The 14,018-nt window shown below is 36.5% G+C and overlaps 2 non-coding genes across 2 annotated transcripts; one reads left to right on the forward strand and one right to left on the reverse strand.

Moving 5' to 3' along the window:
• Positions 1-11,463: 11,463 nt before the first annotated feature.
• On the reverse strand, positions 11,464-11,536 carry TRNAC-GCA (transfer RNA cysteine (anticodon GCA)). The gene has a single exon. It is a non-coding gene; the product is annotated as a tRNA-Cys (tRNA).
• Positions 11,537-12,039: 503 nt separating this feature from the next.
• Positions 12,040-12,112, forward strand: TRNAY-GUA (transfer RNA tyrosine (anticodon GUA)). Its single transcript has one exon. It is a non-coding gene; the product is annotated as a tRNA-Tyr (tRNA).
• Positions 12,113-14,018: the final 1,906 nt, after the last annotated feature.

Below are 14,018 nucleotides of genomic sequence, written 5' to 3' on the forward strand. Positions count from 1 at the left end.
AGTCTGGTGCAGACGTGAGTTATAGACTCCCTGTCAACGCGGTTACGCGGATGAAGATGTTTCTATCACGAGACACGTTGAAATATGGGGGATAAAACCCACACCAAATTTGTTAATGAAGTTCTATGTCCATTATTACTTGGAAACTCCGTCCCTATAGGCCTTTACATGTATATTTTGTAGGCCTACTGAAATGTTAAATTCTGAATATGTACAGACTTGGTCAATGAAAATAATTTCAAGGGAAAAATTGTTACGAGTTGTTGTTTGGTCAACTGTCCGAAGGCAGTACGAACCTCACACGTGATACCAACATGGCACCACTTATGAGGCAACTAGGCCAGGATATAATGGGGTAGGGTGGTGCGAGAATAAACAGAAATTGAAGAAAACCGTAACCGGACTAATTACAGTACATATGCCTATATTTCAACTCGACAGACACAGAATATAGTTTACACATACCATTCTGCATTCATCAGTTTCAGAAAAATTCTATGCATAAGTTTTAATTTTTATAAACGTCAGTAAAAGCGTGGCAAAAGGGGATACTTCAAGTTTATTTTTTTTTAATTAAGCCGTAAATCCTTAACCATGAATCCAATAGATGCAAGTTCAATTAATCCATTTCACTTGAAGGCAAAGACAAATTTAACTTTCGAAACGTCGTGTTCCCGTTATTACACTGTCATTAGAAAACACCCAGTTTCTTTCGGAAATGAAGAAAACCGGAGTCCACGTATCGAAAATATCTTTATTCGGGAACAGGGCTCCTTTATGTGCTATATATTTTAACCTCTTCCTTTCCTACCTACCTACTTAAAATCCAATGCATTTTATTTTAGTAGGTTATTTTACGACGCTTTATCAACAGCTTAGGTTATTTAGCGTCTGAATGAGATGAAGGTGATAATTCCGGTGAAATGAGTCCGGGGTCCAACACCGAAAGTTACCCAGCATTTGCTCATAAATCCAATGCAGTGTAGGGGCGAATATATAACACTTCACAGGCACATATTGCAGGCATCCTTGATCGTGTGGTCACCACTTCGCAGGGCCACCACTGAGACAACAGAGGACAGCACAAAACACCCATTCCCAGGTAGGGAATCGCCCAATTGTCTACTACATTACACCCTATTTTCCACACTTTTCCCTTCGGAATTCTTAAGCCTCTTCATTGGGACAAGAAATGAGATCATTGGCCCGAAGCTTCATATTTCCATAATTATGTGATGTCATACAATTGTGAAGGTCGTTCACCTAATTTTTATATTATTATTCCCCCAGAATCTTATTCCTCTTGTCACTGTTTGTGACTCAATAATAGAAAAAAAAAAAACGTTTTTTAATTATCTCTGAAAGTATAGCAGCATGAAAAGGCTCTTCAAATGAATCACATCACTCGTCTGCCCCGGAGGCGTTCACATCTACTTTATAAAACTTGTCGCCCATCCCTGAGTGTTGAGTCACGCTGAATTTAACCTTGTGAAATGGCAAACAAGGCAATTTTGTACACTGCACCTGTGTTGAGGAATATTTTCATGGGACTTCTGCACAGCTATAACTTGTGTTGCTAATTAAGTTTGTGCCACTGTCTAATCAAACTCTATAATAACGAATTACGATCAGTAGGGGTGTACATGCCTAGTCGATTTTACTGAAGTGACAATAATATAAAATAACATCGGAAAGTATAAAAAAATTTCTAGACATCACAATAACAAAAGTAGACAACAAACACACATTCAAAGTATACAGAAAACCCACAACAACAACAACAACACACATACACAACACATCCAACCACCCCACACAACACAAGCTGCATTCCGAACAATGGTACACAGACTACTCAACATACCAATGAACCAACAGGATTACAACGAAGAGCTAAACACAATCAAATACATAGCACAAGAAAACGGATACAACCCTAACATAATAGACAACATGATACGTGAGACAAAACAAAATCATAAAAAACAGAAGAATACAACACAAACACAAGAACACAAAAAATACATCACACTAACATACGAAAACAAAAACACACATAAAATTGCAACCTCATTCAAGAAATTAAACTACAACATCGCATACAGAACAAATAACATTCTACAAAAATATCTCAACACACAAACAACACAAACAAACAAATACAACCACACAGGATAGGACAGACAGGCAGATCATTTCAAACACGTTACAAAGAACACATCACAGCCATAACAAAATTACAAAACACCTCCACATATGCAGAACACGTCACAAATGCCAACCACACCTACAGAGACATCAACACAGACATGGAAATACTGCACATCCAACCAAAAAGCCAGAAACTCAACACACTAGAACAATATGAAATACACAGACACACGAAAACACACCCCAACGATATTCTCAACACATAACTCAATTTCAAAACACACACACTCTTTGACTCTACACTACGAACGCACCCACACAGTAAACAAGAGGCGCCGAGACCAAAAACGACCAGTTCCGAATATGACCGAAAATAGGTCGAAACATGTTAACAAGGAACGTTAAAATTTAACACAAGAAAGTTCTTATCATACATATTCCGAATATAACAAAATGTTAAATAGATTAAGCACTAAGACACTCCGTACAGTAACAAATAACACCGCTGATTGAGGTTCTGGCTGATATGTAGGGTAACGGGGGGCGAATAAGCCCAGCGGGCGAATCGGACCAATTTAAGAAAATAGTTAATATCAGAGCCATCGACACTGGTTTGTAAGGTGCTCCATCTCATAGGTTACTTTATAATCCCTTAGAAGCTGATAGAAGTGGAATCGCGCTGAAGTAGTCTTTCTTTCTTTGTGAAAAAAATCATTGCTTGCAGGAGGAAGGAGTTAAAAGTACTGGTCTATGTTCGAAAACAATATTAATTCAATTTTCCAACGTATTAGTCTGTCTGTGGAATTACTTTCTTGTGTCTATTAAGTAAGACTCAGTAACCACAATATTCAAGGCTTTGCAATTATACCATCAGATGTCATGGCGTATGCCTATGTAATCAAATTTTAGTATTTAGTGGTTGCCACTCCTTGTCAACGAAAGTAACCGAACCTTATCGATTGAGTACTATGGAGTCGAAGAATCAAGAAACGTTTCGCGCATAGTATGTATAACTCATATATTAACAACTATAATATAATATTATTATTAACTATTATTATTATCACTATTATTATTATTATTATTATTATTATTATTATTATTATTATTATTATTATTCAATAAAATATTTTTCTTATGTGACTTAATAATAGCGCAACTATTTACTTGAGTATTTATTTCGCTACATTGATGATGTTATGCAGCCGTGGCGAAAATGTAATCGTGCGCCGAGCCACTGTGTAACCTGCAATGTGCATAGCACCTATGGAGGGAGGCGGATACCCGAAGGGGAAGTGGAGCAACTGTCTGACTTATTAACGGATTTTCATTTTCCTTACGTTAAGCACTTAAATATAATTTTATATAGTATAAGGTTACAAAAACTAACGTTTTATACGTGTAACGAAGAAAGAAATGAACAAGAAAACATAGGACACATTATCACAACCTAAAATTAACTGTCTTCAGAATGTCTCTGCGACAGAGTTTCAAAATCAGTAATTATGTCACTTACTGCCAGTCGTAGTTGATCACGAAGGTATTTGTCTATCAGTCGTAATCTAAATTTAGTTTTTATTATTTTCATTGTCGAAAATAATTTTTCACAAACGTAAGTTGTAGTGAACATGGCTTCAAGAGAGCAAGCGATAGAACGAAGCTTCGGATATTTATTTTTGGAAAAGATATGAAAAGTTCAACATTTGTGAAGTCCTTACATCTAGCTTTCATTTAACATCACATAGTAAATCTGTGAGTTTAAATTGAAGGTCTACCGCATTATTCGTACATCTGCTGAAAAAGGATCGAAATAATAATAATAATAATAATAATAATAATAATAATAATAATAATAATAGTAGTAGTAATAATAATAATAATAATAATAATAATAATAATAATAATAATAATAATAATAACACTTAACCTTTTAATGTTTCATCAGTAACATGTAGTATAATGCTGTTTTATGTTATACAACCGTTTCCTGTACATGGTTTCGAGAGAGAGACATTGCGACGATACGCCACTCGCAGGTCAGAGACACAAATGGAACGGAGTTTCACTCCAGTGAGTGAGAGGGTGGGGGTTGGGGGACAAAGAGACATGCACAGCTATCATTGCGAGCCACAATGTGCTCGTGAGTCACATTTTCGCCACGGTTGATGTTATGAAAGCAGAAATTCAGTGTGAAGTGGACTATTCTCAGAGCTGTTTTCAGTTTTGCGAAAAATAACAGTAATAATAATAATAATAATAATAATAATAATAATAATAATAATAATAGACAATAATGGAATATAGGCTGTTCAGCTTGCACAAAGGTATAAAATTTATAGTTATAGGCTATACAAATATATATTTCTTTGTGTGTTCTCTTAAGCAAGAGACACGAGCATAGCCTATATTTTGTTGATATTCAAAAATAAAAAGGGGAAAATTACTGTACATTTTATTTAAACTATGATATAGTCTAAGGAAGATTAGAAGCCTGTAATGTTCATCAACCTGAACTTCCTGTTAATGTTTTCGTACCTAAACTTAAGCCCTTTTCAAAATACCTTTCTTTGACTTCGATAATTCCATCTAGAAAGTAGAATCCGGGATTTGAAAATTACAAAGGTTGTAACCCTAGATGCAATGCAAGTGTCACACATGAAATTAAGGGTTCAGAGTCATAGTGGGCCAAGCGCCATAAATAAAAAGGTGAAGAAAACAAGGGTTAAAATTAAGTTTATTATTATAATTTAATGAAACATATAGCAAGTAATATAAAGTGTGCATATTAAAACTATGTGATATATCAATCTTCATTAAATTATGGTATTCACTTAACTTTAAACCTTGCTTTCTCAGTTTTTAGTAAATGGCGCTTGGCCCACTATGGCTCTGAACCCTTCAAATTTTAACGGCTGAAGTACGGCTAATAAGTATGGATGTGTGAAGAATAGGAATTGCATAATGATATCAAAATGAATTGCTAGAGTACTGTACTGTTAGCAACTTTGCTGCTGTTGCTATGAGACCGCAGATAAAAGCAATGCGAGTTGGTTAGAGACAGCGGAATCAACTGGACGACGGTACAACGGAAGAAGTTGCTCTTTCTCATCTGCTCTTTTAAAGGACTCGACTGCACCATTATCGCATGCCAGTAATTACTTTAAGAGAGCTTGCATTAAAGAGCTGTTATTCCGCAAAACATTATCATTAGACGATATTAAGATGTAATCGTCTAGCTAATGATAGCCATAATCAATACATTCGTGCATAAAACATGATGAAAAATCTATTAAAGAAGATTTTTTTTCTGAAATAATGATCTATCGGCTTAAATATCCGATTATTTAGTATTATAAAACGGATCAAGGAGCTCTACATACAAGAAATAGCAGAAATGTGATCTATAGTAATGGAAATAATTGCATACATAATATACATTCAGTAAAATCCCTCGTATCCGGCAATACCAAAACAACGGCACTTTTGGCTAGGCCAAAAAAAATAGTCATTCATGCGAAAGGGAAGAATCGGACAAAGATGTGAGTGGTTTTAGTGGATCGCACATGTGGCATATTGTGTTTACACTTTACATCGTTCACGCATGAAAATACAGACAAAAAAACAGTCATATCCCTGGAGTAGATCGGGTAGCATCGGTAAGCTGTCACTTGGGCCTTGCAAACAATGCGCAGAGATGATATCTTTCAATTTAACACTTGAACTCGCCCGTTTCGAAGGGGTGTTGGACGAGTCTAAAAAGAAAAGTGTGAAATTCTCAGTTCCTACAGTGCGTAAAAATTTCATTCGAGTGATAGACAGTATCATGGTTATTACTGCTAAGCGTTGCTGTTGCACAATGGATTCCGAGAAACGCAAGCGAAATGTTCTTATGCTCAAATCATCGAGCGCTACTTCATCGTCTTCATAGTTGCGACGTTGGCTACATTACTCTTCACGTCACATGACTCACATGACCGCCATTTGAAATTGTCATAAGGTTACGAAAACTTAGACCAGTGATGTCTAAGCAAGCGCATTTTTCTGACCTTGACGTCGTGCGCGGGGATTAAGCGCTAGGTATGCTAGGAGGAATAAGCAGCCTGCTGGATTAAGAAAACAGTGGTGCACAAACTTCAAATGGAACGTGACATTTTATGTCGTTATTTATATATGCCTTCTTTCTGTTTGTTATTTTCTATATTATCTGTAAAACAAAAGTACTAACACCTATTCCTTAGCCTAATATTGCAGTTGTGTTTTAAACGTTAATAAAATAATAAAGAGTAAAGAAGGAATATTCTCACAAATTCCATAATAACTACAACTATACTGTACAAAGTGAATTAAACACAACATTCATAAAGAAAGTGTTAATCTCAAAGAAAGACACTGAATATGACATGATAAGTTGAAATTGATATTGATGGTATCTTTAGCCTTATAAAAGTAATCAAAACAATATTATAGTACAAAGCAAAGTTGATTAGGTATATGTTTTTGTATGTTTTAGCTGTGACTAATATTACATAATAAATCTCTTATCGCATTATGCTTTTAGGTGATATTGGTGCGCAACTTTCTGTTATCAGAATATTAAATTATTTCGAAATCTGCTGAAGCTATAGAGCTGACGTTTTACCAACACATAAGCACTGTCTATTGTTTATGATGTAACAGTATTTGCTTTAATTCATTTCCTTACAAACATTTTCCATGCGAATATTTTCAAACATTTTAATACACGTATTTACGATATATTAGATTTACAGAAACATTGTTTTAGTACCTGTAAGGCTACTAAACAAACATATCTGAACATTTCACTTTTATGTAAAAAAAAAAAGTGGAGAAAATATTCCTTTTGAATAAAAAAGCAAACTTGTGAAAAATGAACATTAAAATTAAAACTTACATTCTTATAATGCACTTATACTTCTCAGACAAATCTAAAAATTAACATGGATACAGTTTTAATAAGTTCTCTTCCCTTTACCCATTGAATCAGTGCTGGCCATCCCTGAATATAGCTCGGCCAAGCGGCATATACTACCTCTTTCTTGTGTCTCTTTCCTTTCCGCTGTAAAGCGCTCAGGCTCTCCTGGGCTCTAAAGCGCGCGCTTGCTCCTATGGGCATCAGTTGACATCACTGACTTAGACTTTTTACGCTATTATGTATCACTATAATTATGAAGTGATGAATGTACGAGTACATTATCGTATTCAGTATTAAAAATAAATATTGTACGTATTAAAAAACTTTATTTTTAAATAACTATATGAAAATCACTAAATTTAAACATTGAAAAAAATGTTTGTGCAGTACAGTGTTTTTAAATAACCTACAAACGTATTTTTCAATTATCCGGCACTCGCTTTGTCCCACAGTTGCCGGATACGAGGAATTCTACTGTATTAATATTTAAGTCAGAACCGCAATTTGATATAGGCCTACTACTGGAGGCACACAACATTCTCAAAGTTGCCATGACAACATGTTATGTATAAGTAATAACAGACTTATGCTCTCGTGGAATAAAAACATCGAATAAAGCTAAATGCGTGTTTTATGATGGAGGCGTCGAGGTCATCGGGAACAAGCGGCAGATAAAATCGCCATGCGTGTTGTGCGAGAGTTTTTCAATACCGGAGACATTTCCTCGCATGAAATTTTTACATATCTCATTTTATTTTTTGCGCTGATGACGCATTCGAAGTTCATCATCTCCAATAAAGCATAATTTCATGCTTTCTGTGAATAAGTTATAAAATTTTAAGTATGAAAACCAACAAACCGTATGCAAAAAGTGAGAATAAAGAAAGAATGAACGAAAAATGTGATTATGTTGTGTGTATATGAAAATTGTATCATCCTTAGGGACCATGAAGGAGCATTACGAACTAACACGGGCATACGATGGCTTAGAGGTAAGAGAACTGGCTGATAGAGAGCAGCAATTCAATGTACGAGGCGTGTTCTTAAAGTAAGTTCCAAAAGGGTGCAGAAAGTAAATGGGAAAATATTTACAAACCATTTTTGTAGCATTGTATTCCCCACACTTCAATTACTTCTCACTATAATTTCCACCATTATTGAGGCACTTATCGAGTCGTGGCACAAGTCTTTCTATCCCCTCATTGTAGAATTCACCCGCCTGCGAACCACTCCGCAACATTTGTGGAAAATTCAAGGAAAGCGAAGAAATTGTGAACCTCCTGTCCTCATGAATTTTTTCATCGACAGCACGCACCAAATCGTCACTGATCAAAGATGGCCGACCGGTACGCTGCTCGTCATGCACAGAGACGCGGCCCTCGTTGAACTTTCTAACCCATCTCCTGACCATTCCATCACTAATGGCATCATCACCATACACCTCACAAAGTTGACGATGAATGTCAGCTGGTTTGATGTTTCTCGCATTCAAGAAACGGATAACAGACTGCATCTCACAGTCGGCGGGGTGCTCGATCACTTTAAACATTTCAACTGATCACAGCTAACCACACACACGGACTGAAGCTCTGAAACTGCATGCACAGCTTGCCTGAGGACTGAAGAAGAAAACACGCATGCGCAAAATAACGATTGCAGCGATGCGACAGCTATAATTGAAAATGGAACTTACTTTAAGAACACGCCTCGTATCAACAATGTAACAATGCAGACAGTTGACGACAGTCGCATCGCGAGCTCGCACTGAAATCTGCTATCTAAACTAAAACTTAAAATAGGCTTACTCGTAAAAAGTGACAACGAATTTTTTAATCATTTATTGTGTGACAACGTATTTATTTTTTAGTTGTTTTATTAATTTTTACACTTATTTAATTTTAATGAGAGGGTTATCAGGATTAAAAATAATAATATAGCCTAGCCCTAATACCCTGTTGAATAAATATGCAATGCTTGAGAAAAGTGGCATAAGTCAGTTTTCACAAACATTTTTTATTAATTTATTGACAACCAACGGAACATCTGCTCGCTTGGGAAAAAGAGACATGCGCATTTCTCCCATTACAACAATTCATACAGAAGAAAATCAAATCGACATAAACCAGTGTGAAGACAGTTTTTTCCCTTCTCCTGTAATATTAACATTTTTGACTTGTGCCACTTTTCTCGAGCACTATAGAATTATTGTTATAATTGTACAAATAATATATAGGCCTACATACATACATACGTACATACATACATACATACATACGTACATAATCACAGAAACCTGCAGAAAAGTATATTCTATTATCCATGTGCTAAAAAGGATAAATGTTCATCTCCCCTCTTGCTTAAAAAAGTCCCTTGTGCAGACACTTGCATTTCCCTATTTCGACTATGCGGACATTTTACTGACTGACCTCTCCAGCGACAACAAAATGAAACTTCAACGTGCTCATAATTTGTGTGTACGTTTTGTAAGCAATGTTCGTAAATATGATCATATTACCCCATCCCTGGAAGCAATAGGTTGGCTTAAACTAGATAAGAAAAGAAATTTACATTCACTTCTCTTTCTCTTCGAAATCTTGAACTCTTCTATTCCTTCGTACCTGTCGTCTCGCTTCACTTACCTTTCTTCCCACCATAATCTAAACACACGCTGTCGTCATGAAACAATACTAACAATACCATCCCATCGCACCTCCTCATACTCATCTTCTTTCACAATAGCCCTGCCAAGACTCTGGAATTCGCTACCTGCTAGCATCAGGGACTGTCGAAATAAAATTGAATTCAAACGAAAACTTACTAGGCACTTTGTCAGTAATTGATTACTTGTAAATAGTTTCTTTGATCTATCACAAAATATTTCAATATTCAGTAATTTCATCACTATACAATTTTGTTATTCTAGATTTAATTTGTAATTCAGTAAATATAAAATATTCTTTGTTTTTCTATGATAAATTATCTAGCTTTAATTATTCAGGTAATCTTTTCGTACTTTGATTTTATTGTAATTGTAAATTTAATACTAATTGTAATATTATTTGTAATTGTAATTGTAAATTTAATACTAACTTAATTGTAATTTTATTGTTGATATTGTAGTTGGAATCTCCTGGTAGAGGGGCAGAGAAGGCCTGACGGCCATATCTCTACCAGGTTAAATAAATAAATACTAATACTAATACTAATACATACATACGCACATACATACATACGTACATACATACATACATACGTACATGCATACATAGGCCTACATACATACATACATACATACATACATACATACATACATACATACATACATACATACATACATACATACAGGTCCACACCTGTGGGGTAACGGATAGCGTGTCTGGCCGCGAAACAACGGGCCACCAAGTGGCCTGGATTCGAATCCCGGTCGGGTACGGGTACGTTGTATAAAATTGTGTTGTGTAAGCGGTGATGACGTCATGGAATTCTAGTTGCTAACTGACCTATTCTGGCACCAGTGACACAATTATGCCAATTGTTCAGGTTTATAGTGTCATAACAAGCGTGCTTTAATGCTAGAATTGCGTAAAAGTTTTCATTAGTAAAATCGTAGGTCTACATGTACAATTTAGTAACGTGTTGGTTGTCATGGAGAGAGTGATTAAAATTTTTAGTTGTGAATTCACTACTACTAATAAAAGCATTGTTTAAGTTGGCAAATACGACAAAACAAAGATCAGTTTAATACTAGTGACAGAATATTTTCCCAATGGGTGAGTATTTTGAAATTAATCTTCATTGACTCATTTGTCTTCTGGCTTCCCAATGTCGGTTCCATTCAGAAGTGCTGGATAACAATGGACAGCGACTAAGGTGACTTCTGTCCATTTCCTCTTGTTGATCATACAGCATGCAGTAGAGTTCGGGCAAGATGCCGATCCGATGGAGGTGCTTTGCCAAACAGTCATGATCAACAGTTAGACGAAAGGCAGCAACAGCATTCTTCCTGGGCTGGTCGGGCGCACTGAGGACTTCACTATACTAAAGCTTGGTGGAAACTCGTTCTTCTAGTTTCTGGTTACATACAGTATATGTTTTATAGTGTTCCGTGTATGGAGTTTGGGAATATGATATAACACCAATAAAGAACTACACACAGTATCAACGAAAAAATAAAAACTGCAGCTTTCTGAACTTCTATAGAGCCTGTGTCTGCTGAATTTGTAGTCAGACACGCTAGAATCTGCAATTACAAAACAGTAACAACAATTCATAACACTTCCACGTTTTTTAACATTCAAAATGTTAAAGATTTTTTTTATTAATTTGTCCTGCAGAATAATATCTGTAATTTTGAATTAATATTTGAGGAGAAAAATTCGCTCCGGCGCCGGGGATCGAACCCGGGTCCTTGGTTCTGCGTACCAAGCGCTCTGACCACTGAGCTACGCCGAATTCAACCCACAGCACCGGACCGAACCTTCCTCATTGAATGTTTCCGTTATGGCCTGACTCCAAGTTAGGCATATAAGTTTACGTATATGTCCAATGTCAACTATCATTATACTAGGAGCGCACTCAATTGAGTGACTTGTTTGGCCGGGATTCCGCAGTAAAGTGCACAGCAATCTGTACAAAATATGCACTGCTAGCTATGAGAATATTAAAGATTTTTTTTATTAATTTGTCCTACAGAATAATATCTGTAATATTGACAATTAATATTTGAGGAGAAAAACTCGCTCCGGCGGGGGGGGGGAAACTTCAATATTCTCATAGCTAGCAGTGCATATTTCTGTACAGATTGCTGCGCACTTAACTGCGGAATCCCGGCCAAACAAGTCACTCAATTGAGTGCGCTCCTAGTATAATGGTAGTTGACATTGGACATATACGTCAACATATATGCCTAACTTGGAGTCAGGCCAAAAGGGAAACAGTCAAGGAGGAAGATTCGATCCGGTGTAGCTCAGTGGTTAGAGCGCTTGGTACGTAGAACCAAGGACCCGGGTTCGATCCCCGGCGCCGGAGCGAATTTTTCTCCGCAAATATTAATTCAAAATGTTACTTGTATCATCGATGAAAAGGTGTACATTCGTAAATTTAATTTCAAACGTAACGGTTAGCGTGTCTGACCGTGAAACAAGTAGGCCCGGGTTCAAATCCTGATTGGATCAAGTTACCTAGTTGAGGTTTCCTCTGGGGTTTTTCCTCAAACCATTAAGAGCGAATACTCGGTAACCTTCGGAGCTGGACCCTGGACTCACTTCACTGGCATTATCGCCTTCACTTTTCTCAGACGCTAGATAACTATAGCAGTTGATAAAGCGTCATAAAATATACCAGTTAAAAAATTCAAACGTAATCCCAAGTTACTACGTACTGTTCAACAGGTAATGAAGATCTCTTCAGTTGATTACGTGTTTTTCACTTAACACTTAAATAACGAAGGTAGCAACATCATAAAAATAAACACTATTAAAAATAATTGTTTCTAATTAACGCTGTATTACCCATGAGAGCGTTTTATTCCGTCCTTAATTACACTGCAATTCATCTCTTGTTTGTGTCTATTCTTTTCTGTAAAAGCTCTCAGTTTTCGTGGAAACACTACGATTTTATCAGGAGTCAATAAGACTCTCCATTTGAAACGTTTGTCTTGAAGTAAAATGTCCTTGGCTGTTTGGATCCCACAACAAGAAAGTTCGTTTATATATATTGGACGTTTATAAAATACTCCGCGTTATCAGTACACGAAAGTACACTTTATACGCAGCAGTAAGCTCCCAGGTGTGCTACACTCATGCCTTGTAAATACTTCAGACAATGCGGTTCCTATGGCAACAGCGAATGGATATCATAATTTGTATCATGTAACTGCATTATATCCATCACAACTTGTTACGAGAAACACAGCAAACAGGTGTACAGCGTGACTACATACCGACTTGCATGAGAATAAAGGGACGTTCGTTCGTTCCTCGGAACACAGCACTACATTCTATGGAATGTTCTGCACAGTTGAGTGACTACAGAGGCGGACCGCTGGTGTAGGAAGATAAATGCAAGTAATTTAAAGCTAGTTTAAAGACATTATGAACAGTATATTTTTTTGTTGTTTATTTTGGCAGGTAGATTGGCGTGTCATCCTCGGTGATCAAGGGTTTGACTACAGTTTTCTACGCTAACTATACCGCTAAATTCGCATATGGAAATGAAGCCGAAAGACATTTTTAAAGCGGGCAAGTACTGTATTGGGTCCACAGATTTCTGTTATATGCTATATAGTTGTGAAGTATATTGAATGTAACGTTATATCGAGTATAATCTAAATTTAACACAAGAAATACTGAAATCAGAAGTAAACAATGAAATAATGAAACAATTGTCTTCAGAGACAATTAATATTAGGTACCCTCCACAAAGGCTTATTGTAGGGATTCGTAACAAGCTGTTTTTTACGGTGATGGGTTGTTAGCCCTTCGCCCAAACCCCAAGCTGGAGGACCACCCCTTATCGGCTGTCCACGACTGCATATTCAATATATTCGCAGCTACCCTCCACATCTGGAGGCCGAGATTTATATAAGGGCATAAAGGAAATTAAGAACGGATATCAGCCAAGGGTAAACGTGATCAAGGATGAGAATGGTGACTTGCTTGCAGACTCTCCATCAATCCTAAACGGATGGAAAAACTATTTTGCGCAACTACTAAATGTACATAGGCCAAATAGAAATGATCTGGACGAAATTGAAATACAAACTGCTGGGCCATTTATACCCGAACCCACGCTTTCAGAAGTCGAAATTGCGATAGAAAATCTGAAAAAGTACAAGTCTCCAGGTATCGATCAAATTCCAGCAGAATTAATACAAGAGGGTGGAATTGAATTATATAGCGAAATTTATAAACTTGTACTTGCTATTTGGGAAAAG

The sequence above is a fragment of the Periplaneta americana genome, chromosome 11 (genome assembly GCF_040183065.1).
Source record: "Periplaneta americana isolate PAMFEO1 chromosome 11, P.americana_PAMFEO1_priV1, whole genome shotgun sequence".
Lineage (NCBI taxonomy): Eukaryota > Metazoa > Arthropoda > Insecta > Blattodea > Blattidae > Periplaneta > Periplaneta americana.